Here is a 27,877-nt window from a genome sequence, read left to right as displayed (position 1 = left end):
CCTCACCCAACCTTCAGGCAATTTCTTTTTTGTAAGAAGTGTATTTATTTAGAGAGAAACACACTTCACAGAGTATGAACCATCTCAGAAGGTGAGAGTGGCCCAGTATGTGTGCATGCTCAGTAGCTAAGTCATGATAAGTAAAGGTGGACAGAAAAACAGCTGTAGGGACCTCAAGGATTTATTGCCCCCAGCCATGGTTCTCAGGACTTCCCAGGTGGCACCAGAGGTAAAAAATCTGCCTGCCAATGCAGGCTATGCAAGAGACATGGGTTCGATCCCTGAGTGGGGAAGATCTCCTGGAGTAAGAAATGGCAACCCACTCACTCCAGTACACTTGCCTGGAAATTCCATGGACAGAGGAGCCTGGTGGGCTACAGTCCATGAGGTCACAGAGAGTCACACACTGAGCACACAAACTGGGTACACACTATTTCTGCTAAAACCACTTTTCACCATGGCCTAAAGGATCATTCATATTCTATCTTTCAGACTCTTGTTTAGTCTCTTTCGAAAAACTCAAACTGCCTTTTGACCTCTTTAACAAAGCCTCATTTTAACATCACAGCCATGGTCTTGTCTTCTTTCTCCAGATAGCAGAAGCACTAACTGTCTGAACCAATCAATTTCCTATTTTACAGATCTTACTTTCTTAGAGTTCAGAGGTTACACTTGTCTGTAATTTTAGCACAGAAAAGCAAACACTGAAAGATGAACTCTCCGGGTTGGTAGATGTCCAATATGCTACTGGAGATCAGTGGAGAAATAACTCCAGAAAGAATGAAGAGACTGAGCCAAAGCAAAAACAACACCCAGTTGTGGATGTGACTGGTGATGGAAGTAAAGTCCAATGTTTTAAAGAGCAATATTGCATAGGAACCTGAAATGTTAGGTCCATGAATCAAGACTAATTGGAAGTGGTCAAACAGAAGATAGCAAGAGTGAACGTCAACATTTTAGGAACCAGCAAACTAAAATGGACTGGAATGGGTGAATTTAACTCAGATGACCATTATATCTACTACTGTGGGCAAGAATTCCTTAGAAGAAATGGAGTAGCCCTCATAGTCAACAAAAGAGTTGTAGTTGAAATGCAGTACTTGGATGCAATTTCAAAAACAACAGAATGATCTTTGTTCATTTCCAAGGCAAACCATTCAGTATTGCAGTAATCCAAGTCTATGCCCCAACTAGTAATGCTGAAGAAGCTGAAATTGAACGGTTCTATGAAGAACTACAAGACCTTCTAGAACTAACACCAAAAAAGGATGTCCTTTTCATCATAGGGGACTGGAATGCAAAAGTAGGAAGTCAAGAAATACCTGGCTGCTGCTACTGCTAAGTCACTTGAGTCGTGTCCGACTCTGTACGAACCAATAGATGGCAGTCCACCAGGCTCCTCTGTCCTTGGGATTCTCCAGACAAGAATACTGGAGTGAGTTGCCATTTCCTTCTCCAGGGGATCTTCCCGACCAAAGGATTGAACCTGGGTCTCCCGTGAAAGGCAAAGAAGAAAAGGAAAGATATACCCATTTAAATACAGAGTTCCAAAGAAGAGCAAGGAGAGATAAGAAAGCCCTCCTCAGTGGTCAGTGCAAAGAAATAAAGGAAAACAATAGAATGGGAAAGACTAGAGATCTCTTCAAGAAAATTAGAGATACCAAGGGAACATTTCGTGCAAGATGGGCTCAATAAAGGACAAAAATGGTATGGACCTAACAGAAGCAGAAGATACTAAGAAGAGGTAGCAAGAATACACAGAAGAACTATATAAAAAAGATCTTCATGACCCAGATAATCACAGTGGTATCACTCACCTAGAGCCAGACATCCTGAAATGCGAAGTCAGGTGGGCCTTAGGAAGCATCACTATGAACAAAACTAGTGGAGGTGGCGGAATTCCAGCTGAGCTATTTCAAATCCTAAAAGAGGATGCTGTGAAAGTGCTGCACTCAATATGCCAGCAAATTTGGAAAACTCAGCAATGGCCACAGGACTGGAAAAGGTCAGTTTTCATTCCAATTCCAAAGAAAGGCAATGTCAAAGAATGCTCAAACTACCATACAATTGCACTCATCTCACACGCTAGTAAAATAATGCTCAAAATTCTTCAAGCCAGGCTTCAATAGTACATTAACTGTGAGCTTCCAGATATTCAGGCTGGTTTTAGAAAAGGCAGAGGAAGCAGAGATCAAATTTCTAACATCTGTTGGATCATCGAAAAAGCAAGAGAGTTCCAGAAAAACATCTACTTCTGCTTTATTGATGATGTCAAAGCCTTTGACAGTGTGGATCACAACAAACTGTGGAAAATTCTTCAAGAAATGGGAGTACTCAACCATCTGACCTGCCTCTTGAGACATCTGTATGCAGGTCAGGAAGCAACAGTTAGAACTGTACATGGAACAACTGACTGGTTCCAAATTGGGAAAGGAGTACGTCAAAGCTGTATATTGTCACCCTGCTTATTTAACTTATATGCAGAGCACATCATGAGAAACACTGGGATGGATGAAGCACAAGCTGGAATCAAGATTGCTGGGAGAAATATCCATAACCTCAGATATCCAGATGAAACCCTTATGGCAGAAAGTGAAGAAGAACTAAAGAGCCTCTTGATGAAGGTGAAAGAGGAGAGTGAAAAAGCTGGCTTAAAACTCAACATTCAGAAAACTAAGATCATGGCATCTGGTCCCATCACTTTGTGGCAAATAGATGGGGAAACAGTGGAAACAGTGACAGACTTTATTTTGGGGGGCTCCAAAATCACTGCAGATGGTGACTGCACCCATGAAATTAAAAGACACTTGTTCCTTGGAAGAAAAGTTATGACCAACCTAGGTAGCATATTAAAAAGCAGAGACGTTCCTTTGCCAACAAAGGTCCATCTAATCAAAGTTATTGTTTTCCAGTAGTCATGTGTGGATGTGAGAGTTGGACTATAAAGAAAGCTGAGCACCAAAGAATTGATGCTTTTGAACTGTGGTGTTGGAGAAGACTCTTGAGAGTCCCTTGGACAGCAAGGAGAGCCAACCAGTCCATCCTAAAGGAAATCAGTCCTGAATATTCTTTGGAAGGACTGATGCTGAAGCTGAAACTCCAATACTTTGGCCACCTGATGCAAAGAGCTGACTCATTTGAAAAGACCCTGATGGTGGGAGAGATTGAAGGTGGGAGGAGAAGGGGACGACAGAAGATGAGATGGTTGGATGGCATCATCGACTCAATGGACATGAGTCAGAGTAAACTCTGGGAGTTGGTGATGGACAGGGAGGCCTGGCGTGCTGCAGTCCATTGGGTTTGCAAAGAGTCGGACACGACTGAGCGACTAAACTGAACTGAACTGAACTTGCACAGAAAAAGTATTTAAATCTTCAAAATATTAATTGTCTTGCTTATAACTCTTCTCTATAAGCAAATCCCTACAACGCTGACTTCAGTACAACACTGACTCCAAACAGCCCACTGGTCTCTAACAGAATGCTACTTCCAAAGTTGCTTAATATTACAAAAAATAATTGATATACCATTTGCTATTTATTAACTCCTTAAGTGAGTCAAGTCCTCTAATAAGCACTAAGTACATTACCACATTAAATTCTCACAATCGTTCTGAAATGGGCATTATGATATTTATTTGACTGAAAAAAAGACATGGAAACTGAGGCAGAGGAGTTCAAGGAACTCTCCCAAAGCCACACCCGAGGAGTAGCAAGGCTGAAAAGTGCGAACCTATGTTTCTCTGACTCAAAGCACGCACATTATCTCCACTATGTTATACTGGAGATGGAGAGATTCGGTATTCTGTCATCATGTCGAACTTACTGCCAAGAACCCCAGAATGTATGGGTCTTGCAATAAAGATACTTCCAGCATACTGTTTGTAACTCTCTATTTTCTACACCCCTAATGTATACATATACACATCCTAAAAGTAAGCCATTGTGAAAAAAGAAATTTAGAGAGGATTTCTTGAGACCAACAGATACTGTTAAATGACTACAGACAGCAAAGAGCTCTAAATTCCATCACCATTCTCTATGCTATTTACCTGCAGACAGCCTAAAGACAACTGAAGAACTCAAAGGGAACTACTTGAACATTCACAAGGAGCTCTAATAAACTTTTGCCCAAAGCAATTACTGATGATTAAACACTGGAAGCATTCACATACACATATATGCATAAAAAATTGAAAAAATCTATAAAGACAATGAAATTTTTATCATACATTCTTAGCTTCCTTACCCAGAAAACAGACCAAGAGGTTCTATTTCAGTTTCACAGCTGCCAGCACTTTGAAGACTGGACTGTTCAGAGAATAAACCACACCTGTTGGATTGTTTCGGTCATTCCAATCAACAGCTAATACAGTAATGAAAAGTTAACACTCCTCCTCGGCCTACCTGAGGTGTTCAACAACGTCGACAGCCTGCCAGAATAATGACATCCTGCTCACATGGAGGCGGCATTGTAAATGCGCTGGTCACTGGGTTGTAACCCACCACGGTTCTCTACATCTGCACATAGTGAGACACTCTGGTCCATACTTTGTGCTCTGTGGGGAGAAAAATGCCACAAGGATGGGTTTTTAGTATGCAAAGGCATCTTCAAATGTCAGAAAATAAGTGAGATGTACTTTCATTTTTACAGTGTTTTCCCTGAACTGCTATAGAACAGTTAAGGACAGTAATCCTTAAAGTATCCCTACTCTCTTCTCATGGGCTTCCCTGGTGGCTCAGATGGTAAAGAATCCCCAGTCAGGAAGATTCCACATGCCACAGAGCAACTAAGCCCGTACCCCGCAACTACTGAGCCTGTGCTCTAGAGCCCAGGAATCGCAACTACTGAGCCCACGTGCCGAAATTATTGAAGCCTGAGTGCCCTAGAACCTGTGCTCCACAGCAAGAAAAGCCGCTGCAATGGAAGTAGTTGCTGCTCACTGGAACTAGAGAAAAGCCGAAGCAGCAACAAAGACCCAGTGCAGTCAATAAATAAATAAATAAAATTACTTTTTAAAAGATTTTTTAAGTGTTATTATAAACCCATGATGATGTTATCTTTTTTAAAAATGTAGATATATGTTCTAACTCTGTCCACTGACAAAGTTCCCAAACAAGGACCAACCTCTGGCACCAGATTATCACCCCTCAATACCATTTTCTAGTAAGAGAAAACTAAGCTCCTGGAGAAATGGCTGATTCCAGGACTGGAAATGGTAAAAATGGTCTGGAACATATTGTCATATTAGAAACAAATAAATTACTGGAGACAGACAACCATTCAAAAATCCCCAGGGTCAAAGAAGAAAGATTTTAATTAACATGAATCAGAATTTCCTGCAATGAATTAAAATACATCAAGGATATTTAATTCTATGAGTTCACTGAAAAAAAAAATTTAATTTTGAAAGATGCTAGGTAACTAACACATTATTTTGAATATATGAATATAGTATATGAAGGCAAAAAAATACAGCATTAAGTCCAAGTTACCTACATGAAGTGTAATATATCTAAATATTTAGTATAACTAGATACTCCCTTTATGAAAATATTTCAGCTCACAAATAAAGGCTAAATGATAAATTAGAGTGTTATCATTTTGTAACTTGTAAAAAGTTAGTAGAATCTCAGGAAGATTGGGCTTCTCCAGTGACTCAGCAGTAAAGAATCCGCCTGCCAATGCAAGAGACGCAGGTTCGATCCCTAGGTGGGGAAAATCCCCTGGAGGAGGGGACGGTAACACGTCAGTATTCTTGCCTGGAAAATTCCATGGACAGAGAAGCCTGGCAGGCTACAGTCCATAGGGTCGCAAAAAATCGGAAACAACTGAAGTGATTGAGCATGTACCCACACAAGGAGGATTACTCATGTCTGCTAACCACATCCACAAGTGAAATGAGAAGAGGTGTGGCTTTGGAACAGGAGAGCAGGTACCTGCACTACAGTGAAGCAGTGCAGAAGCAAATCAGACATGCGTTTCACCAAGCTTATAGTCCTACCTAAAGGATAGGTAAAGTACCCGCCAGCCAATGCACAAGATGCAAGAAACAAGGGTTCAATCCCTGGATCAGGAAAATCCTCTGGAGCAGGAAATGGCAACCAGCTCAAGTACAAATTCTGGGATAATTTCATGGACAGAGGAGACTGGAGGGCTTCAGTCCATGCGGTCGCAAAGAATCAGATGCAACTGAGCACACAGGAATGAATAGTCCTAGCTGCCAACTGCTAGAAAATACAAGGGAAAGGGGAACACGTCAAAATGAACCAAAGGGAAACAATCAACAAGATCCATACTGTGGAAAACCATATAGATCATATAACCTAGTTTTTCAACAGGTAAGCAATACATTACAAGGGAAGAGAGACAGAAAGAGACTGACAGGGACTTCTCTGGCATTCCAGTGGTTAAGAATTCCCCTTGCAATGCAGGTGATTCAGGTTCAATCCCTGGTCAGGGAAATAAGTTCCCACATGCCATCGAGTAACTAAGCCTGCACGCTGCAATCACTGAGCCCACCCACCACAACTAGAGAGTCCCTGTGCCACAGTGAAAGATCTCACATGATCCAACTAAGACCTAACACTGTCAAATGAATAACTAAAAGAAAGAGAGAGAACTACAGATGAAAAGAGAAAACCTGAACTGGGGTCTTTCTATTTCAGAAAATGGGAACCTCATTCTTCCAGTTCCCAAGACAAAGCCTTGGCGTCACTGTTAACTCTCCTCATTCTTCCGCCTCCACCTGCAGCCTGTCAGTGACTCCCCTCTGCTCTATGTCCTCGGAATCTGAGCTCCCCTCACCCCATCCCCCACCACTGCTCTGGTCAAAGCCTCTAGGGCCCCTCACCTGCATCCAAGGGGAACCTCTAACCAGCCCCCTTTTTTTCACCCTGAACTCTGATGCCTACCATCAAGACAGCAGCCAGGCTGAGACTTTTCAAGTACAAGTCAGATTCTGACACAGCTCAAAGTCTTCATGGGTGTGGCAGCTGGTCTCAACCACAGTCCAAGTCTAGTTCTTAAAACAGCCTAAGGCCCTCAGCAATCTGGCTCCTTCTTGCCACCTGCTAACCTCCCCCTTGTTCCTCAGGCTCTGGCCACGCTGACCTCCTTGAGTTTCTCAAACAGATCAGGCAGCCCCTCCTTGGAGACTCGCTCTTGCTCTTTCCTGTGTCTAGAGCCATCTTTCCTCAGATCTCCTCGTTCCTCCTTCCCTTGCAGATCTAAGCTCCAGAGTCAACCATTCCTTCATGAGTCCCACCCTCATCACACCTGCTCTCCGTCTACCTGCCCAGTTTGGCACTGGTAAATTATTTTTTAATTTCTTTATTTTATTTTTGGCTGTGCTGTGTTGCTCTGCGTGGGTCTTCTATAGGGGCAGCGAGCTGGGGCTACTCTTCCATTGGCTTCTCATTGCAGAGGCTTTTCTTGCTGAGGAGCATGGCTTCAGTAGTTGTGGTACATGGGCTTTAGTTGCCCCACAACATGCAGAATCTCCCCGGATCAAGGACTGAACCCATGTCCCCTGCATTGGCAAGCAGACTCTTATCCACTGTGCCACGAAGGAAGTCCTAAATTAGTTTTTGATGTCTGTCTCCCTCCATTAGAAGAAACAAAAACAAGGACTTTTTTCAATGCTACGTGCACAGTGCTTAGAATGGTAACTGGCACATAGTAGGGCTTCAGAAATGTTAGTTGAATAGAAGCATGAATTGACAAAAATAAATAGAGTACAAATACTTGACTTGGGGACTTCTGAAAATCATTTTGGTTCAAGTTCTGCAGAGACTGTCTTAAGGGACTCTGGACAGACCCTTCCTTCCTAGGAGCTAGAATTTACCTTCATCAATTATAACACTCCTCTCTACCAGAACATTTTACCAGCTCGCTGTTCTTAAATCATTTAAAACAAGTTCATCTATGGTTACCCTGTAGTCATTTTCTATAGGGTAATGATTTTTCCAGTTTTATTTTTGGCCTGTTCAGAGCTGCCATTCTGGGACTTCCCTGGTGGTCCAGTGGTTGGGAGTCCACCTTCCAATGAAGGGGACACAGGTTCAATCCTTGATCAGGGATGATCCCACATGCCATACAGCAACTGAACCCACACACTCTGGAGCCCATGTGCCACAACTAAGACCCAAAGCAGCCAAAAATAAATAAATAGTAATAAAAAAAAAAAAAGAACTGCCTTCCTTTAGCTCCTCTGATACAGCAAGAAAAGCTACAAGATATTTTGGTAATTCACTCACTTTCTGACATGATTCTGAACTGATTGTCATTTAGATCCAGGCCTGTGGGTTTACCTTCACCTAATTAAAAATTCATTAATTAGGTTGGGATAAGGATAGGGAATAACAAATCTGACTCCATATTAGATCTGTTTCTTTTACTTTAACCTTTGTTTTCTATTGGTTTTGCTACAAGTTAATCACTAACGGGATATTGTTTATTTTAATGATGGCCCATCTCTGAGAAGCCCCCCATGCCTGAAGGTTAAACTAAAATATCTTTGTTCAGATCAAAGGAAACATCCTGATCTAGCCCACCTGTGAATGGCTGCAGGAAAGAAGAAATTAACACACCTCCTCCCCAGTCAGGCCAAAATCAGGACATCTTTGCAATAACTTTTACTGGTCTTCTTACTTTACCTCCTCACCTCCCCCTCCATCCAGAGCCCAGCAAGACGGTTCTCTAGGACCCTAGCCTGCCATCTTGGAGGACTTTTATTTACTAATATGCAGTTCTCTGGGTTTCCCAGGTGGCTCAGCGGGTAAAGAATCCACCTGCAATGCAGGTGACACAGGTACTATCTCTGGGTAGAGAAGATCCCTCGCAGGAGGGCATGACAATCCACTCCAGTATTCTTGCCTGGAGAACCCCATGGACAGAGGAGCCTGGTGGGCTACAGTCCAGAGGGTCGCAAAGAGTTGGACACGACTGAAGCGACTGAGCACACACACTCAGTGAGGATCCACTGATCACTGGATCCGTTAGGATGTGTTTGGCTTCAAGTAACAGTAAATCCAAATGAAAGAGGTTTAAACAATAAGAATAGTGCAGGACTTCATGTTATATGAAACTCAGAGGTGGGGAAATTCCCAAGTGGGTTGACAGAGAGACTCACTGATCCCATATTTTAAGTGCAAGAGAAAGCTATTGGAAGATTTTCCAAACATTTTCTAAAGTGTTTGCAATTTTGAAAGTTCTTTCTGGCTGCTGTACATTGTATGCAGTGGTGTGGGGTGAGGGTGGCAAGAGAGGGAACAATGGTGAAGTTTTTGCTATAATTCAGGGGCAAAGAGGGCAGCTCAAGTTTGAGATGCTTATTGAAAATCTCTGTGGATATGTGAAGTAGGCAATTGGATATGAGTGTTCAGAGCTCAGTGGAGAAGACGGGCTGGAGACACAGAGTGGATTCTGATCAGTACATAGACTGTATCTAATGCTTGGTAACTGGGTGAGAGCACCTGGAAAGAGGTGGATAGAGGGAAAAGGGTACAGGATAGACATTTGGGGCATTCAGACACTTCCAGTTCAAGCAGAGGAAGAGGCCAGCCACAGGGATGGAGTAGGACAATGGTACAGAAGGATGAAGACAGAAGAGTCATGGAACCCCGGTAGAGAACACTTTATAATGAAAGTCTGGTCAGGACTTCCCTGGCCATTCAGAGATTAAGACTCCGTGCTCTCAGTGCAGGGACACGGGTTCAAGTACTGGTCAGGGAACTAAATCCCACATGCTGCGCAGCCAAAAAAAAAATGCAGGTCTAGTCAACTGGGTCAATAGCAATTGAGAAGTAAGATAAAAAAGGACAGAACAACGATCACCAGACTTGACAACGCATAACCACTGATGGCCTTGAGAAAAGAAATCCTGGTAGAGAAGTGGGGAGAAAAGATAAGTAGAGTGGGTTGAGAACAGAAAAGGATATGAAATGAGTCACAGTAGACCTGCGCTTTCCAATATGGTTGCACTAGCCACATGTGGCTAATTAACTTAAAAATTCACTCCTTGGGTACACTAGCCACATTTCAAATACTTGACAGCCACATGAGACTAGTAGCCACCAAATTAGACAATGCAGAGACAGAGTATCCCCATCATCTCAGAAAGTTCTGTTGGACAGCACTGCTATGACAATAATTATGTGACATGGATGTGGATACACCTGTAGGGTAAATTCCACAGCACTGGCAGTGGGGTTGGGCAAAGACTCACAGGTCTTTGTCTTGAGCAAATGAGTGGAAAGGGTGCATTTCTTGGAATAGAGAAGCTGGGATAACGCGTTGTAGGGAAATCAGATGTTCTATCTGGGATGTATTAAGTTTGAGATGGACTTCCCTGAGGGCTCAGCCGGTAAAGAATCCTCTTGCAATGCAGGAGCCACAGGAGACTTGTGTCCTAGCAAATACAACTAGAGAAGCCCATGGTGGACTTCTGACCTCTATAAATGTAAGATAATACTTCTTTTTTTGGTTGCCCTGTGCCACATGTGCGATCTAAAATACCAGTCTGATATATAACTCCCTTGCTTAAAATGGTGTTTTCCAATTCCTATAAGACAGCAAATACATTCCCTAACTTGGCCTACAAGGCATCCCTATTTGGGCCTGGCCTGCCACTCAAGCCTCTCCTTTAGGATTCCACACCCTCTGCCTCTTTTAGGCCTTTGCATATTCTATTTCCCTATCTGGAACATTCTTCCCACCCGCCACCCTTCATCTTCCCTGGCTGACTCTTACTCCTCCTTCAGGCCCCAACTGGGATGCTATTTCCCCTGGCAAATTTCCCAGACCCCTAGAGCAGTTAGACCCTTCTGCATAGAGGGGCCCTAGATAGCCCCTCCTGTGGCACCATCTAATCGCCATCTCCACTTCCAGACACCAAGGGCTCTAGAACACAACTCGCCTAGCACAACACCTGACATACAGGAATGTTTGAAAGACAGGGGTTAAAAATGAAATAGACACCATTCGAAATGGCTTAAGTGGCTCAATTAGGATATATGGGAGACTGGAGAGATCCTTAAGAAACTCTCCCAAGTCAGTTTTATTTCATCTTTTTCATATTTATTTGGCAGTGTCAGCTTAGTCACAGCATGCAGGATCTTTGTTGTGTCATTGCAGGATCTTTCGCTGCAGTGCAGGGAGTCTCTCATGGTGCAAGAGCTCCAGAGCCAGAGGGATTCAGTAGCTCCAAGGTATGTGGGATCTTAGTTGCCTGACCAGGGATCAAACCCGAGTCTCTTGCATTGCAAGGCGGATTCTTAACCACTAAAGCACCAGGGAAGTTCCCCAGGTCAGTTTTAGTCCCTGGGAACATACTCATTCTCCCTGACACGCAGGCAGAGGGCAGGACCAGGTTGCAGTTCCATGCTCAGTTTTGCTGAGGTATTTGAAAGAGACCACCATCTAGTCTAGAACTCTTGTATTTCTATAAGAATCTGTCTTGTTTTTTAGAAGTGATCACTTCAGTAAGGGCTTCCCTGGTGGCTTAGATTGTAAAGACTCTGCCTAAAATGCGGGAGACCCCAGTTCGATCCCTGGATCAGGAAGATCCCCTGGGGATGGGAATGGCTACCCATTCTAATTTTCTTGCCTGGAGAATTCCATGGACAGAGGAACCTGGGGAGCTATAGTCATGGGGTTGCAAAGAGTTGGACCCGACCAAGTAACTTTCACACACTCATACACACACAGACATGCACCTCAGTAAATGTTCATGGGAAGTGCTGGGCTTCCTTTCTGTTGGTATTGTAGCAGTGTTTTTCTGCGAGTTCTTGGTCAACTGTTTTTTCCCCTTCTTTCCCTTTCCCTTGTAATATCTCTGTATAGATCTTTTTCTGGTTCATTTTTGATAACTCATCTCCCTTGAGGTGTTTTCTGAACCAGCACTTTGCAGAAGGTTCACATGGAGGACGGCCCAGGGCTAGTCAAGGCTTTAATATGCAGTTGTTTCTTTTGCATTTTGAAAAATTAAATTGAGAGAATATATGAAATATAAAATGTATATGTAAGATTAAAGAAAGAAAATAGAACAAAGATCAGTGTATCTGGAACTCAGGTAACAAAATCTCCATCTTTGGGGCCCTTGCAGGGCGCCCACCCTAAAGCAACATAACCCTAAATGTGTGCTTACTAATCCCTGTTATTCTTCGTAGATTTTCAGTGTCCTTTTTTATGTCTACACATTATATTAAATAGTATCATATATACTTGGACTTTCAAAGATGCAGTTTTATGCTTTATATCATCTTCTGTGATTTGCTTTTTTTTTTGAATGATGTGTCTTCTAACCATTGGAAGGGATAGAACCCATGCCCCCTGAAGGGCAGAGTCTTAACCACTGGACTGCCAGGGAAGTCCCTGATATGCTTTTCTTAGTCAACATCATACTTGAGAGATGGCTCCACATTGGAGGTGGTGGTGACACTTGTTACACTCCCTTCAGAATGGCATTCCACTCTACTGACTGTACACAACTGATTTCTCCATTCCTCTGTTGAAGGACCTTTGTGTTGTCCCAGGCTCTGCGATGTTATCCATCTAGACTACCTAGAACAAAATCATCTGGTCCCTGGGACTCCTTTCCAAGAGTCCCGCAGGGCTATGCTTCTTGGAGAGGAACTGCTAGGACCTGAGACAGGCCCCAAGTCTACCCCACCCTGCACACTGGTTTCCAAAGTGACTGTACTGACAATGCTCCAACTCTCAGAGATGGCTCACTCTTCTATGTCCTTCACACCTTTCATATTTTTGTCATTCTCACCAACAGTGAGTGGACAGTGGGAGACATGGGGGAAACTCCCCACACTCCTTTTCTCCACCAAACTATCTTCTATGTGACTTGAGCATGTGGTTCCTTATTCGCACCCACTCATTTTTTTCCCTGCAGAGAAGGTAGCTGCATTTCATTCCTGATCTCACAAGAGAGGTGTCTGCATTTTGCACTGCAGGATGTCCACTCCTTCTGCAGCCCATTCTGCACCCTCCTTCTCCTGGCCCTGTGGATGGCTCCTCTCCTACTTGATTGGTTCAGCATTTCAGCTCTCCCTAGTTCAGTTGAAGACCATATTTGTTCTTATTTGGTTTTGGAAAGAAAAGGAAATGCCAACTTAGAGTCACTATTATTAAATGGAAAGACTCTAAGACACTGTTTTTTGGTTTTTTGCTTTTTTTTTTGACTATGCTGTGTCTTTGTTGCTGTGCATGGGCTTTCTCTAGTTGCAGTGAGTGAGGGCTACTCTTCATTGCAGTGCACGCCCTTCTTGCTTCTCTTGTTACGGAGCTCCGGCTCTAGGTGCACAGGTTTCAGTAGTTGTGGCATGTGGAATCTTCCCAGACCAGGGATCCAACCTGTGTCCCCTGCACTGGCAGGATTCTTAGCCACTGCACCACCAGAGAAGTCCCTCCAAGACTCTTAAAAGCATCAGTTTCTCAGAGCAGTCCTAGGTCCCTTGCACTAGGTATTTCCAGATGAGACCCTGAGTATCTGTATGTTTGAAAATCTCTCCAGGTGAGAGTCCTTGGCAGTCTAGTGGTTATGACTCTGTGCTTTCTCTGCTGAGGGCATGGGTTCAATCTCTGATTGGGAAACTAAGATCCCACAAGCTATTTGGCCAAATAATAATAATAAAGTGATGCCCCCCCAAAAAAACCCAAAAAAATCCCTCCAGGTGATTTAAGTAGAAAGTCATGTTCAACAAATTTGACACAGAAAAGACTTTCTACCTAAGTCTTATTCTTCCTATAATTTTTTAGTTGAGAACCAATCTTTTACAAGAACTAATCTGTTAGGACATTCCTAAATTTCTTTTTTCCTTTTATATGAAACTTGTCTCTTATTTAATAATTCTTCAACAATTGTGCTTCTTAATCTGTATTTGGCCTAAGAGATAAACACTCAATTTTATTTACTCAAATGATTAGGTTTCCATTATAAATTAGCTTGTTAATGACTTGGCTTCTTTGTTACATTCGTTTCCTGGCAACAGGGGAGTCTTCCACATGTTGGTTTGCTTACCTAGAGGATGGAATGAAATTTTTTCAATAATTTTACTTATTTATTTTTGGCTGTGCTGGATCTTTGCTTCTTCACGGGCTTTTTTTCTAGCTGTGGCGATCTGGGGCTACTCTCCTGTGGTCCATGGGCTTCTCTTGTTGCGGAATCCAGGCTCTAGGGCACAGGGGGCTTCAGTAGTTGCAGCTCACGGGTTCTAGAGGACAGGCAGGCTCAATAGTTGTGGCACACGGGCTTAAGTTGTTCTGAGATATGTGGGATCTTCCTGGATTAGGGATTGAACCCCTGTCTCCTGCATTTTGGCAGGCCGATTCTTTACCACTGAGCCGCCAGGAAACCCTCTGAAATGAAATATTAAAGCCCAGTGGCTGCCTGGCACCATCTTGGTTTCCCATCCTTGTGTACTAGAGAGGCTGCCCCTGTGAACCCGTGGCTGCTTGTACTATCTAAGTTTGTGAGAACTGAAATCTTAGCCTGTGTCAGGCATAGGACTAAGTGCTTAACTTTTGGTGTCCCATCAGTTTATCTCTAATTACTCCTAGAAAGGCAAGAAGTGCCTATCAAAGGAAATATATTCCTAAAGATGTAAACATATCTTTAAGTATCAATGCCTTCACTTTCTCTGGGCTCAGTTCCTGGAAACAATCACCAGGATTTGAATTTCCAGTTACAACAAAATAAATCCTGAAAGTGACTCCAGAGGAGGTAAATTGGCGTTTCCTTTGACTGTTGTTGGCTTTTGGCTTTGTTTCTTATGAAAAACAGTAGTCTCCTGATATCCTCGATGGATTGATCCCAGGACCCTACAAATAACAAAATGTGTGGTGGCTCAAGTCCCTTTTAGAAAATGGCACAGTAAGCCAGCTGGTTGTATCTGAGAGCTCTCCCTCTAAGAATTCACCCAACTGGTTGAATCTGCTGATTCAGGACCTAAGGATATGGAGGGTCAACTGTATATACGCTTGATTTTTTCTCCTCTGGGACGGACACTCAATTATACAATTACCTATCTTTGCTTCACATATATATATATATATTCTTTTTAAATTAATTTTATTTCTCTATTCATACATTTTTGGGTGTGCTGGGTCTTGGTTGTGGCAGGCCAGTGCTACTGTTCATTGCCATGCATGAGTTTCTCATTGTGGTGGCTTCTCTTGTTGCAGAACATGGGATCAGTAGCTGTGGTACATGGGCTTAGTTGCTCAGCGGCATATGGAATCTTCCCAGACCAGGGATCAAACCCATGTCACCCACACTGGAAGGTGGATTCTTAACCACTGGACCATCAGGGAAGTCCTACCTTTCTTTCTGATGTAAAACCTAAGAGACCCACAATATGGCCCACATATTGGCCCACAATATGAAATGTCACTTAGTAAATACTTTTCTGATTCCAGTTTATACTACTTTTGTCAAGGTAGGGTGTGTGTGTGTGTGTGTGTGTGTGTGTGTGTGTGTAGGGAGAGAGTGAGCTATTTTTGAACTGGTAGAAAGGGTATTGCTTGCGTGCTAAGTCACTTCAGTCATGTCTTACTCTGCGATCTCATGGACTGTGACCCTCCAGGTTCCTCTGTCCATGGGATTCTGCAGGGAAGAATACTGGAGTGGGTTGCCATGCCCTCCTCCAGGGGGTCTTCCCGAACCAGGGATCTCTTAAGTCTCCTGCATTGGCAGGTAGATTCTTTACCACTAGCACCACCTGGGAAGCCCAGAAAGAGTATTAAACATGGTAAAAATAGTAAAATTTACTTTTGGAGCTAGGGTAAATCCCAAGTATTTTCTCCTCTCATGCTACCCGTAGGATGCCAGAGGCAGAAACTGGCACTCCTATTATGGGAACTACCATTGCCTGGCATTTTCTGCCTCCTTCCCTAAAGTCATGTCCACAGGGAGAAGAAACCCAGATTAAGGAGGAGCCTCGTGATGCTTGGGACAAAACACAGAAATAGTTGTTTGATTTGGTAGGTATTCTTAATAGATGGTCACACTGCCTGTGAATTATGTCAATGTTATTACCTCTCTTTTTATTTGCTTTTTGTCTGCACCTCGAAGCATGCAGGTTCTTAGTTCCTCAACAAGGGATCAAACCAACATTCACTGTGATGGGAATGTGGAGTCTTAACCACTGGACCACAGGGAAGTTCCAATCTTTTTATTCTTTTCTCTCATTTCCACCTGTCTACCAGCTATCTCCCTCTCTCACTCTCTCTCTTTTTTTTTTTTAATACTTGCTTATTTGGCTGCACCAGGTCTTAGTTGCAGCATGTGGGATCTTTAATTGCAGCATGCCAACTCTTAGTTGCAGCATGTGGGATCTAGTTCCCTGACCAAGGATCAGACCCGGGCCCCCTACATTGAGAAAGCAGAGTCTTAGCCACTGGACCACCTGGGAGGTCCCTCTCTCTTTCGTATCTTAGTGTTTTTAATTTGTTTCTATGAGAACTGAAAAGGAGTAACAGAATTTTGGTTTTCACTTAACTCAAGTTGAACTTGAAGGCTAAAAGTACATTTCTGGTTCTGTGAATTATCTGCCCTTGACCATTTTTGTTTCTATTTTCCTTTTTTAATCTCTATTATGTAATACTGTTGATTGTAGAAAATCAGTAAAAATGAAAAAGTTAAGCAGTAGAAAAAAGTGGAAGTTGCCTAAAATCAGCCAATGCTGAAATGTTCTCATCCTCCTCTGCCTCCTCCTCCTTCATCTCTGCCTTCTTTTTTTTTTTCCTGCATCTTTTTAGTAATATTAATATTAAGAATACCAGACAGGTGCACAGGAATGTAAGTACTGCCTTTTCCTCCCAAACATCACATGGTCCCCTCGAGAGATCACTGGTACAGCTAAGGCCACTCTGTTTTGAACCCTCCCCTGTCCAATTTTATGCAGAACTAGAGTAAGGTGAATGTTGACAAACCAATGCAAAAAAAAAAAAAAATCATGATGAGAAAAATATCAATATTTTAAATAAAAATAAAATCAGCATTACTGATTTTTTTCTTTAGCTTCAAATTCCAATTTGGCTTAGCATGAGACTGATCCTTCTTTATTTCAAACGTTGATATTTTATTCATTGTGAAATTTTTGCATTAATTTTTTTAAAGACTATATTAAAATATTATCTGGATTACAGGCATCTGGGGCACTCCTTGAAATGTTATGTCCACACCTGCCTCACCCTAGTTCCCACCCAATTCAGAAACCTCTATAATGAGACCTACAGCCCTGGAGTGCTTGGTTTGAGTCGCCTGCTGGTCTCTGAGTCATAGCACGTGGCAGTCCCCCATTTTCTGAGACTGTTGTAAAGCACGAAATGAAGAAGACTGAGGAAAGAAGAAAGCAATCCACAATTTCCCTTGGGTGTTTGGGGTTCCTGTTTGTAACTCAAGGCCCAGTTTTTTTCCCTACTTGAATTAAGTTATCTAATCTTTTTTCCTAGAGGAGAAACTGATGGACCAAAATGGGCACTGAGAAATGTCAGGAATAATCCTGGAAGCAAGCCATGTGTTCCCAACCAATTTGTGGGGATGAACAAGAGGGCTTTCATGGGACTTCCCTGGTGGTCCAGTGGTTAAGACTCAGTACTTGCACTACCAAGGGCCCAGATCCAATCTTTGGTCAGGGAATTAAGATCTCACAAGACTTGAGGCACAGTCAAAAAAAAAAAAAGAAGGCTTCTGTGCCACAATCCAATACGAGCCACTGGGAACCACTCGATGGTCCAGTCACTGGGAACCACTTGATGGTCTGCTTTTTTAACCAAAACACTCCTATGGGATAGTCAAATAGCGCTGTAACATGTTGGCACCACTTGTCAAGAAAAATTAGGTGTCAAGCAAAGACGTTTATAACATATAGGTCATTAGCAAGGTATAAAGCAAAAGAAGTATGTTATGAGATTTGTGAAAGTGAGACAGTCTCTAAATAAGCACCATCTGCTCCCTGGCCCACTGCCTGCCAGGTTCCTGCTCAGTGGAAGGCCAGCCACAAAGATTTTTCAGTTCAGTTCAGTTCATTTCAGTTGCTCAGTCGTGTCTGACTCTTTGCGACCCCATGAACCACAGCACGCCAGGCCTCCCTGTCCATCACCAACTCCTGGAGTTTACCCAAACTCATGTCCATTGAGTTGGTGATGCCATCTAACCATCTCATCCTCTGTTGTCCCCTTCTCCTCCTGCCTTCAATCTTTCCCAGCATCAGGGTCTTTTCAAATGAGTCAGTTCTTTGCATCAGGTGGCCAAAGTATTGGAGTTTCAGCTTCAACATCAGCCCTTCCAGTGAACACCCAGGACTGATCTCCTTTAGGATGGACTGGTTGGATCTCCTTGCAGTCCAAGGGACTCTCAAGAGTCTTCTCCAACACCTCAGTTCAAAAGCATCAATTCTTCAGCACTCAGCTTTCTTTATAGTCCAACTCTCACATCCATACATGACTACTGGAAAAACCATAGCCTTGACTAGATGGACCTTTGTTGACAAAGTAATGTCTCTTCTTTTTAATATGCTGTCTAGGTTGGTCATAACTTTCCTTCCAAGGAGTAAGTGTCTTTTAATTTCATGGCTGCAATCACCATCTGCAGTGATTTTGGAGCCCCCCAAAATAAAGTCAGCCACTGTTTCCACTGTTTCCCCATCTATTTGCCATGAAGTGATGGAACCGGATGCCATGATCTTAGTTTTCTGAATGTTGAGCTTTAAGCCAAATTTTTCACTCTCCTCTTTCACTTTCATCAAGAGGCTCTTTAGCTCCCACCAAAGGGCCCCTTTGAGCACCCAAGAGTTTTCTGTGTGGCCACTAGGGGAAGGGAGTGAGGTATTCTGGGGCTCTTGGGTACCAAGGATGCCTGCCTGCATTCCAGATGGGTCCATGGTTTTCTGTCATTTTTCCATTGAGTCGGTGATGCCATCCAAACATCTCATCCTCTGTCGTCCCCTTCTCTTCCTGCTTTCAATCTTTGCCAGCATCAGGGTCTTTTCGAATGAGTCAGTTCTTCACATAAGGTGTCCAAAGTATTGGAGCTTCAGCTTCAGCATCAGTCCTTCCAATAAATATTCAGGACTGATGTTCTTTAGGATGGACTCGTTGGATCTCCTTGCAGTCCAAGGTTCTCTCAAGAATCTTCTCCAACACCACAGTTCAAAATCATCAATTCTTTGGCGCTCAGCTTTCTTTATGGTCCAGCTCTCACATCCATACATGACTGCTGGAAAAACCATAGCTTTGACTAGACAGACCTTTGCTGACAAAGTAATGTCTCTGTTTTTTAATATGTTGTCTAGGTTTGTCATAGCTTTTCTTCCAAGGAGCAAGTGTCTTTTAATTTCATGGCTGCAGTCACCATCTGCAGTGAATTTTGGAGTCCAAAAAACAAAGTCAGCCACTGTTTCCACTGTTTCTCCATCTATTTGCTATGAAGTGATGGGTCCAGATGCCATGATCTTTGTTTCTGAATGTTGGATTTTAAGCCAGCTTTATCACTCTCTTTTACTTTCATCAAGAGGCTCTTTAGTTCTTCTTTGCTTTCTGCCATAAGGGTGGTGTCATCTGCATATCTGACATTTTTGATATTTCTCCTGGCAATCTTGATTCCAGCTTGTGCTTCATCCAGCCTGGCATGTCACATGATGTACTCTGCATAGAAGTTAACTAAGCAGGGTGACAAGATACAGCCTTGACGTACTCCTTTACCAATTTGGAACCAGTCTGTTGTTCCATGTACAGTTCTAACTATTGCTTCTTGACCTGCATACAGATTTCTCAAGAGGCAGGTTAAGTAGTCTGGTATTCCCATCTCTTGAAGAATTTTCCACAGTTTGTTGTGATCCACACTGTCAAAGGCTTTGGCATAATCAATAAAGCAGAAGTAGATGTTTTTCTGGAATTCTCTTGCTTTTTCTATGATTCATGGATGTTGGTAATTTGATCTCTGGTTCCTCTGCCTTTTCTAAATCCAGTTTGAACATCTGGAAGTTCACGGTTCACGTACTGTTAAAGCCTCACTTGGAGAATTTTGAGCATTACTTTGCTAGCATGTGAGGTAAGTGCAATTGTGTGGTAGTTTGAACATCTTTGGCATTGCCTTTCTTTGGGATTAGAATGAAAACTGACCTTTTCCAGCCCTGTGGCCACTGCTGAGTTTTCCAAATTTGCTGGCATATTGAGTGCAGCACTTTCACAGCATCATTTTTTAGAATTTGAAATAGCTCAGCTGGAATTCCATCACCTCCACTAGCTTTGTTTGTAGTGATGCTTCCTAAGGCCTTCTTGACTTTGGACTCCAGGATGTCTGGCTCTAGGTGAGTGATCACACCATTGTGGTTATCTGGGTCATTGAAGATCTTTTTTGTATAGTTTTTCTGTGTATTCTCGCCACCTCTTCTTAATATCTTCTGCTTCTGTTAGGTCCATACCACTTCTGTCCTTTATTGTGTCCATCTTTGCATGAAATGTTCCCTTGGTATCTTTAATTTTCTTGAAGAGATCTCTAGTCTTTCCCATTCTATTGTTTTCCTCTATTTCTTTGCATTGATCACTTAGGAGGGCTTTCTTATCTCTCCTTGCTGTTCTTTGGAATTCTGCATTCAGATGGGTATATCTTTCCTTTCCTCCTTTGCCTTTAGCTTCTATTCTTTTCTCAGCTATTTGTAAGGCCTCCTCAGACAATCATTTTGCCTTTTTGCATTTCTTTTTCTTGGGGATGGTCTTGATCACTGCCTCATGTACAATGTCATGATCCTCTATCCATAGTTTTTCAGGCACTCTATCAGTTCTGTATGTGGCCTTCTGTATATGCCTTGACTTTGTTTGAGGACTTGTGGGTGACTCCCTAGTTAAGGCTGAGGCCCATTCTCAGACACATTTAGAAACTAGAGAAACAGTTTGGGATATCACCCAGTGTGTTGCGAAGGACTTCTCCAGTTTCAGGAGACAGGCCAAAAGAGCCTTCTTGACCTAGATGTGACTTTTCTGGAAAGATTTTTATGAACATATCTTCTGGGAATTGGCTCTTGGAGGCAAGCCATGTGGTATTTTCAAAAGGCTACTCTGTTGCTCTGGCCCTCTATTCACAATCTGGCCATTTTCCAAGCACTTGCTACATTACTATGCAGATATTTCTAAACTCTGACTCAGTTCATGCTGATTCACTCAATGTCTTAAAGAGAGTGGAGCTCCAAGAATATAAAATGGTATTAGGCACTGGCTGCTGGTGCACAACAAACTGGCCTAGGCCATGGATCCTCGGGCAGAACAGCATTTAAGTCACTCAGTCCTTCTTAACAGATGTTATTTCATTAAAAGCCCTGCCCTCACCATAGCTTGAGGACTTAGGCCTCTTCTAAGCCAGAGTCAGAGGTGTTGAGTTCTTGGGTCATGGGAGTCTTCCCGTACGCCTAGCCCTCTTCTTGCATTTCTGTTCCAAGACTGGCTTCTCTACTCTCTGGTCTGCTGAGTAGTGACGGTCCTCACCCCAGTTATTCACATCTGTAATCCCGAGGGTTTTCTGATGATCTCCTTTAGCTGGTTTTTATGCTTCTTTGTCAGCTGTAGGTATCCTGTGATGGGCTCCTTATCTGATACTTGTTCTGCGTCCCTCACACGTTGAGACTGCAGAGGGCAGTCACTCAACCCAAGAGCTCCCCAGTTGCTCACTGAGGCCCAGGAATCTGATGCTTCCCAGGGACCCAACGCTCTGGCAAGATTAGGAGAGAGAAGAAGCTCAGTTAGAGAAACACTGTGGATTGGAGGTGATTGGTGCCTCTTCTGGTCTGTTTCTGGTCCCAACTCTCTGAAGCTGCACCCAGATCACAGAAGCAGGTGTTTCCATGGTGATGACATACAACCCTAAACTCTTGTTTCTGTATCATGTCCAGGTCCTCACACCCCCATCCCTAATTCAGTGCTCAGATGTCTATGTGCAATGAGGCATAATACAAAGAAGTGGGGCTACAAAGGTCCTGGGGAAGGAGTGGCCAGGGTGCTTTTGACAGAAGGCAGAGGGCCTCTGGGGTCAGGAACTATGAGCCTATGGTCCAAGGCTGTGTAGCATCTGAGATGTCAAGGATAGGAGGTTTAAGGAGACTTGGGAACATGAGTGGGAGGCCAATGAGAGGGGGAGCCCAGAGGCTCATGGAGCCATAAAAAGCAGAGATCTAGGACCAGCGAGTGGGGAGTCAAGGTGGGGGAGAGAAAAGCTCATCCTAAGGAAGGCCTTCTCCATTGTAGAGCAGTCCTAGAACAGGCCTCTAGGCCCTGGAGACCTGCGGGCAGACTCCTGATCATTCCTGCAAGCAATCTGCCCAGAGGGCTCAGACACTGAGTCAGGTGAGGAAAGAGGCTCTTTGTAAACATTTTAACTCTTAGTTACATATCACATAGTTGGAAAAGTCAAATATTTCTCTAAGGCTGTATCACAAAAGATAGTGACTCCCTTCTCCTTTTCCCACTGCCTGCTCTCAGAGGAAATCACTCCCGAGCTGGGCTTTTCCATCCCTGAGCTCTTCCAGGTCACGGTTCATCTCTGAGGTCCTGCCATCTTCCCCTCAGCTCTGTGTCTCCATATTTGTCTCCTGTTTGCAGAGAAGATTCTATCAGCCACTGTCACTTAACACAAGATGTGCCTCATGGCAACAGTCCTTCCTCATCCATTTGTGTTGCCTGGACTCATTTTTGGGGGTTCCTGGATGACTGAGTGGTAGAGGATCCACCTGCCATGCAGGAGATGCAAGAGATATGAATTTGATCCCTGGGTCAGGAAGATCCCCTGAAGAAGGAAATGGCAACCCACTCCAGCATTTTTTCCTGGGGAATTCTCCTGTAGTGACCTCCAAAGTGATCCTTTGCTGGTTTCTTTTCCTCATCTCATCTTGGAATTGAGTTTTTCCTGGATCAGATTTGCACAGGACATTTATGTAAGGGAGAATCAGGGCTGTGAGTGTCCGTGCTGTATTCTAGGCTTGCATAGATTTTGTGGTGATTCAAGTTTTTATATGTAATCGTCTTTCTCATCTTGAAAGAATAAATGTCATGCTATGTATACGAGATGTTATAAAGGTAGGGCATTAACAGCACTAGGGGGACTTCCCTGGTTGTCCAGGATTAAAGACTTTGCCTTCCAATGAGGGAGATGTGGGTTTGATTGCTGGTAGGGGAGGTCAGATCCCACATGCCTCTAGCCAAAAAAAAAAAAAGCCAGAATATAAACAACAGAAGGAATGTTGTAACAAATTCAATTAAGATTTTAAAAAAAAAGAATACTAGGAAGTAGGACCAGTGTATTACTAAGTAAGTCTCAGTGGATGAAGTAGACACACCATCATCTCAGAGGTCCTCTGTGTACCTGAGCCTGAGCTGCAGTTCGAGGGGGAGAACCATTGACTGCAGATGTGGCCATATCCCTGAGACCCACCCAGGGGTTCACTTCGATCCTCAATTTGAACGATTTCCTTGCTTTTCTTCATAGTCTTACTCCCTTTGTGCTGTATCCTGAGAGGGCTGGCTTCACACATCCTGGACAGTCTCTGTCCGTGACCTTGCGCCTGTGTCTTCCTCCCAGGAAATTAGGATTCCGCCTCAACCAAGAGGCCAGTCTGTTCGGACAAGCCTTTTTGGTGTTGCCTTTCTGATGATCAGACACTAAACTCCGGGGAAAACAAACAGTGTTCTCAATGTGGTTTTATACCCAATCTATCTTGATGCCTCCTGAATAAACAAAAGCCCCAGAAATTTTTGCTCCTTCACTTGCCACCTGTCAGAGCAGTCACGTGTAAGAGACCCTAGAAATAAGAGGCATAGCATTATCCTTTATATTTAATTAGCTCCATATTTTTTATTAAAGCAACATTAAAGAACTGACCTGCTGACCCATTTATCCAGCCTGCATCTAAAAATGAAGTTCAACCTTTTGGACATTAATTTTGTATATGCAGAATGTACAGAGTATAAATAAAATGCTTTATTAAAAAAAAACATTTTAGAGTTTGTACACTTTACAGGGTGACTCAGAAGGTCTGGCTACGTCATGGTGCTCAGGCCTCTGGGAAAGGTCATGTGTGAAGTAGTTTGGTATCTAACCCCTCGAAAGTTTACTTCTTTTCATTCTTCATTCTGTAATAATTTAACCAGGTCAAGCAGTCATGTCTTCAGCAGATGGCCTCTGCTTTCCTGCCAGGCTTGCCTGGAGACCCATTTTAAGCTAAGAGCCAGAAACTGCATGTCCAACAAAGGATCCTCTCAAAGCCAGGATGGGAAGGACTGGATTGTATACTCAGCAAAGGACACTACAAGAAAGACTCATGGGTACATGATTCTTAGCATCAGCTAACATCACCTGTAAAACTGTCCCAGGGAACCGAGTGAGAGCTTCTAGGACTCTGAGTTCATAACAGAAGCAAGTGAATTATGACTGTGTGTGTTTCGGGAATCCACGGAGATGGACACATCGTTGCATCATATATTGGCACTGCCTTGTCTTCAGGGTGCAGGGGAACAGAATCACATCTTCTGGCAAGGGCCTTCACTCTGCCTGATGAACTCCATGAGTAGATATGCCTGTGCTATGGAGGGGAAGGAAACAAAGACAAGGATAGCCCAGAGTGCCTTGCCCCCAGCCCCCACCCCACAAGATGATGGATGCCTGGCTCATGCCTGGGAGAGGTTGGCAGCTGCCACTCCTCCAGGATCCTCCTCCGCTTCATTCCTGCCTAAAAGTGGGCCTTGGCATCAAGAAGAAATCGTACAGAGACTTCCCTGGTGGTCCAGTAGCCAAGACTAAGCTAAGTTCTTTCAATATAGGGGGTACAGGTTCAATCCCTGGTTGGAGAATTAAGGTCCTACGTGCTGGGTGTAGCCAAAAAAAAAAATCTCTATGTCTGGGGTGATAGTTACACAACTCTGTAAATATACCAAAGTCACTGAATTGTGCAAGTAAAGCAAGACAATTATAACTCAATTTAAAAAATTATTAAAAAAAAAAAAAGAGGAAACCATACATTTTGGCCGTAGTGTGGCCAGCCAGTACAATTCACTTACTCCCAGCCCTCAGCCTGCCCTTTTCCCAGGGCCAGGCAGTAAGGCAGAGAAGACATTTGAGAGTCAGGCTGAAAACCAGTGAGGTGGACCCAGGAGCCAGTTGGGATCTAGGCCAGAGAGGCCGAGGGTGTGGAACCCCAGTGACGACTCCTGAGTTCATGACCCAGCTCTGCCACAAGTTGGCTGTGGCCTTGCTGCCTTTCTATAGAATAATGGTGAGAGAGCCTCTTCCCTTGCCTTGTTATGACCCTTCAGTGAATTAATATGTTCAAAAAACTTAGAATAGCCTCATGAGTGCTCATGGTGTTAGCTGTCATTTTCATCCAGAGACCTCGGGGAAGACTGTTCCTTGAGCTCTGGTGACCACTGTCCATCTCAGCCCCAACCTGAAGATCAAATGAGAACATGGGACAGTGCTTCACCCAGGGACACTTGAGTATATAGGAGGGACTCGTGAAGTCACCATGGCACGTTTCTGTAGCTTCCCTAGAAGGATGGTGTGCCCTTCCCCTTGCAGTGCTATGCTCCTGCCTCCTGCTGGAGCCCTCTGTGGGCCCCTCCCTGCTGAAGAATCTGACATTCCTATCTCAGTTTTTGCCTCCAGTTCTTTGGGGCAGGAGCAGGGTGGGCAAGCAAATGGCTGTGGGCAAGCTTCACTCCATACTGTTAGGCCTGAGGGTGAAGTCTGGGCCATAGGATGCAAGTGGGTCCCAGTCCTCACGCAGAGAGCTATTAATATTTGCCTGGCACATTGATAAACATTCCCTATAACTGAGGCCTATGTCAGAAGTGCTCTAGTGCCTATCATTGGAGGGTTATAAAACAACAATGTCCCCTACTAACATTTACATTTTACTACCCTTTGAAATGGGTTTCCCTGATAGCCACCTGTAGTGCAAGAGACCCAGGTTCAATCCCTGGGTTGGGAAGACCTCCTGGAGAAGGGAATCCCCACTCCAGTATTCTCGCATGGCGAATTCCATGGACAGGAGCCTGGTGGGCTACAGTTCATGGGATTGCAAAGGGTTGGATACGACTGAGCGACTAACACTTTCACTTATGGGCTTTCCAGGTAGTGCTGGTGGTAAAGAACCTGCCTCCTAATGCAGAAGACGTAAGAGAATGGCAACCCATTCCAGTATTCTTGCCTGGGAAATCTCATTGACAGAGGAGCCTGTCAGGCTGTCAGGGGAATATTTATCAACCCTGTCCATAGGGTCGCAAAGAGTTGTACACAACTGAAGTGACTTAGTACACATGCACCATTTGAAATAACATTTTAGTGAATATCCTTGTCAATAATAATAATAATAATTCTCTGTGCATGCCCACCCCCCTTTTTTAGCTGTACAGGGTCTTGGTTGCTGCGCATGTATTTTCTCTAGTTGTGGTGTGTGTGCTTCTCATTGCGGCAGCTTCTCTTGTTGCAGAGCATGGGCTCTAGGGCACTTGGGCTTCAGTTGTTGTGGCACGCAAACTCTGTAGCTGCAGCCTGCAGGCCCTAGAGTGCAGGCTCAGTAGTTATGGTGCATGGGCCTAGTTGCCCTGAGGCATGTGGAATTTTCCCAGACCAGGGATTGAACCTATGTCTCCTGCATTAGCAGACTCTTAACCACTGGACTACCAGGGAAGACCCTTAAGTGTTTCTTAAAGTAAGGGTTTAGTAATAGAAGTAATGGGTTAGTGTAATAATTTTAACACATATGGCCACACATTGGCATTCCTGTTTCCTGAGCCCTTACCAAAAACACATTTCATAGTTTGAGGGTTTTTTAATTTTTTTTTTTTTGGCCATACCAAGAGGCATGTGAGATCTTAGTTCCCCAACCAGGGATCGAACCCACACCCCATGAATTGGAAGCGCATGGAGTCTTAACCACTGGACTGCAAGGGAAGTCCGCAAACACATTTCATAATCTATATCTCTATATATCATTGCCAGTTTCATAGATGAAAAATTATCTCTGAAGTATAAAAGTTCCTGTAAAAGTATTTTGGTTGGTTATTGCCGGAATACTGTGTACAAACAGGCACAAAGTTTCCATGGCATAAAAAACTTTGTTCCACATTCATGCACGCATGGGGTGGGTGGACTTCAGCCAACACAGTATGCTCAGGTCTGCTCCCTGGGTCTCTAGTTCTCCTGGGACCAATGACAACCTACATACATTCTTCTGCTGCAGAAACAGCATACATTCTGTGTGCTGCAGAAACACAGGAGAAAAAGTCTCTGCTCACATCATAGCCACAACAGTTTCAAAACAAGTCCCTGCCAAAGCCCAGTGTCAAGGGACAGGAAGTCCATGCCACTCACAATGATGTCATGGTGGCTGGTGGTCCCTACTGCAGGAAAGTGAAGCATCCAGACTAGTAATTCCACCAGAACTGTGAAGCTGGACACTACCTTACATGCTTATTAGTGGTATTCCTTACTTTGGAGTATTACCTATTTGGGAGTGCCTTGGACCAGGGGGCAGGTTTAGATATAACGATCAGGGAAGGTGAGTCATGCAGGAGGAACAGTTTTCAAAGCCAGAAGAATTCCAAGGGGCCAGTGTGAGCAGGACAGGGAAGTTCAGGAGCAGGGATGGGGTGGGGGGAAAGTTCAAGGTGACATGCTCCAATATGTGGGGAGAGTAGATTGGGATCCAGAGCAGCAATAGGGGGATCCCTTCTTAGGCTCCTGCAGTAAATCCTCAACTTTAAGGTTATGAATAATTTTTTAGTGGACAAGGGCTTCAAAGAAGAGCAAAGGTGAGGTAAACTGGAAAGCTTGGAGATGTGAGTGAGAGGGAGAAGCTGAAATGGGGATTACCGGTGG

At 43.7% G+C, this 27,877-nt stretch overlaps 1 protein-coding gene across 4 annotated transcripts in view; it reads right to left on the bottom strand.

The window, feature by feature from the left end:
- Positions 1–27,877, bottom strand: part of RASGEF1A (RasGEF domain family member 1A) — a 182,918-nt gene that overhangs the window by 136,987 nt on the left and 18,054 nt on the right. For all 4 annotated transcript variants that reach the window (XR_014076558.1, XM_081569127.1, XM_081569129.1 and 1 more), the window contains one exon: positions 4,407–4,558. The gene's annotated coding sequence lies outside the window, so the exon portion shown is untranslated. The remainder of the gene's footprint in view (positions 1–4,406; positions 4,559–27,877) is intronic.

Source organism: Giraffa tippelskirchi, chromosome 2 (genome assembly GCF_054371585.1).
Source record: "Giraffa tippelskirchi isolate mGirTip1 chromosome 2, T2T-mGirTip1v1.2.pri, whole genome shotgun sequence".
NCBI classification, from domain to species: domain Eukaryota; kingdom Metazoa; phylum Chordata; class Mammalia; order Artiodactyla; family Giraffidae; genus Giraffa; species Giraffa tippelskirchi.
The sequence above is the reverse complement of the archived record's forward strand: the minus strand, read 5'-3'. Positions and strand labels throughout refer to the sequence as shown.